Source organism: Lycium ferocissimum, chromosome 10, assembly GCF_029784015.1.
Source record: "Lycium ferocissimum isolate CSIRO_LF1 chromosome 10, AGI_CSIRO_Lferr_CH_V1, whole genome shotgun sequence".
NCBI classification, from domain to species: Eukaryota; Viridiplantae; Streptophyta; class Magnoliopsida; order Solanales; family Solanaceae; genus Lycium; species Lycium ferocissimum.
The window spans coordinates 43,988,012-43,990,709 of NC_081351.1; the positions used below are offsets into that span (position 1 = coordinate 43,988,012).

General features: G+C 39.5%; 1 pseudogene; it reads left to right on the forward strand.

Moving 5' to 3' along the window:
* The first annotated feature begins 599 nt into the window (after window positions 1-599).
* Window positions 600-2,394, forward strand: LOC132035489 (F-box/kelch-repeat protein At3g23880-like; annotated as a pseudogene).
* The last annotated feature ends 304 nt before the right edge of the window (window positions 2,395-2,698 follow it).

Here is a 2,698-nt window from a genome sequence, read left to right on the forward strand (position 1 = left end):
GATACAAAGGATGATCATGATCAATTGCAAGAATGTTACCAGAGATTGTGCCACCAGAACCAGTGCTTGCATGTGCTGTATTTGAGTTTGGATTTCCAGTTTCAGGTAGAACTGTGTTAACTTTATCTCTATTCACCATTGAAAAGCTCGCTTTGGATCAGAAACCTACCTTCGATGCCTATTTATAGTTCAGCTACACACACTGGAATCTAAGCAGCTACTAGTGATAACGACCCTTGGAAGTCTTCGATTGGTGTGATCTACGACTAACCACAGCCCTGATACCATGATAACTCCATGAATGGATATCTGGAACCAGTCAAAGGAGAAGAAAGAAGAAGAGAGAAAGCAGTTGTACTGCAGAGAAGATTTACATGAAACTCAAAAGTGTAGTGAATGAGATTTACAACTTCCAAACTTATATACAGTGTTTACCGCTTTTTTAACAGCCTAACATCTAACTAACCGACTTAGTTAAACAAGGCTATTAACTCTAACGTAACCATAGTGGCTTCTTAGCCATCTTCACTAGTCAACATTTACCAGTCTTCTATGAATTCCCATTTGTCCATTTCTCTGGGGAAATTGACATAAATAGCTGCCCATCCAAAATAAATAGTCATCAGATGTATAAAATATGTATATTGGCGCGGATGTAAATATTTTTGGTCGAGCGGCCAAATGTGTAACTTCCCCTTTTTCTAAGTTTGATCACATGGTAATGCTGCTGCTTGATATTTTTTTATTGCATCTTGTATTCTATTAATGCTTGTGTTGCAGATCTGTTCTATTTCAATATGTTTGTAAGTTGTGTCATTCTGTTTATTCTGAACCAGAGAACTGCTTATATTTCCAGGTAAAAGATTTGGGAGAAAATGACCACCATTATGGATGATCGTCGTCCTTTCCCAGAAGATCTAGTATTGGATATTCTACTGAGGTTTCCTGTGGAATCACTCTTACGTTTCAAATCTGTGTGCAAGCATTGGTATGCTCTCATCAAAAGTCAGAGTTTCATAGAAAAGCATTTTCATCACAAAAACAATCATGCCCATCTCCTCGTCTGTAACTTGCAAATAGCACATGAAGGACACACCTATGTAAAGTCTGTTGTATTCTCCTTACTCCCTGAAAAAATAGTTCCAGGTGTGACCCCTGAACAAAAAATTCTCCTTCGGCTTGCGGGGGTCTCTGATTTCACGTGCGTTGCTGGCCCAGTTGATGGCTTATTCTTAGTGCAGAAGAATTTTTGTAGAGACGTTGTCCGCTTGGGATTGTGGAATCCTGCCATCAGAGAGTTCCGGCCCCTGCCTCCTGCACCTTTTGAGATCAAGAAGCACTGGTCTGACGGTGATCTTCAATTCGGGTTAGGGTTTGACCTGTTGACTCAAGATTATAAGATTGTATGGATTCGAGTATTCTGCATTGATACGAGCCGGGGAAGTTCCCGTCGTTTCCATGCTTGTGTGTATTCCTCATGCAACAACTCATGGAAGAACCTAACACCTAAATTCCCTTCCAGTTGTGATTTCTTGACGTCACTTATGTCAACGGGGTTTATTATTGGCTTTCTAAGTACCGGCATGATATCTACAGCATACGCTCATTTGACATGGTTACCCAACAGTTTGGGGAGATGCAAGGCCCAGATATTCCAAGTGAACAATACTGGGGGCCGTTTACCTTGCGTGGTGACTCGCTTGCTATATTAGCCTTGGACCCTGCTATGGGTATGGCATCCATATATGATGTGTGGATAATGAATCAAGAGGAGGGCAGTTGGTCAAAAGTTCTTACTGTTCAACCTAGTATAGATTCTCATTGGCCTCGCAACATCTGGAAGAACGATAAGATGGTTTTCTTTATTGGTGGCTCCACAGAAACTTCACAGCTGGTGCTATATGACCCTACAACAACAGACGTTACACATCTTGGATTTCAGCTGGACCTTAACATTGATAGCTCTTGGGTTTTCAATTACAAGGAGAGCCTAGCTCCAATAAAGAGAGGAAATGAAAGTCAAGGAGAGGATAATGCAGTCGAGCAAATCGAACATTTCTTCCATATCCTGCCTTAGATCCACAAGACTCTGATGACTCGGATTAAATCTGGTTTCCGAACTTAAATATTTGTTTTGTTTGGTTTGGACACGGAATTTTGTTGTAATAAAAACTGGAAAACAGAAAAAACCAAACTACCTGTAACATTGTGACATCATATCTTACCTCCTTGTAACATTGTGTTTGAAAACTTAAGATTGCTTGGATCAGTTTGTATTATATTGAAGAAAAACACACGTGGCATTTTCCTACCATGTGATTATATCTGCCTTAGCCTCTCTAATTGGTTGTAGTGTCAAGGGGCATTGCTTTTGGACTTGAGATTTTAAATGCTCTATATCTATATCTATACTTTGGTCCGCTTGAGAAAGTTCAGGATAGAAGCATGGTATTAATTCATTAATTTGACCCAATCGGATTTGCGCCAAGTTAGTCTAACTAACGGGATATGATGTTTTCTACCGACATGTTCTTCAATTGTCGTGCTTCTAATTTGTATCTGGCTCCTTAACTTTTCGGGCTCGTTTGGTTTGAGGCATAAGAGGAAATAATTATAGTATGAAATTTTCCAATTATTTTATTCAGTGTTTGGTTTGTATTTTGAATCTTGCTTAGTTAATCATGGTATAATTTAGTAC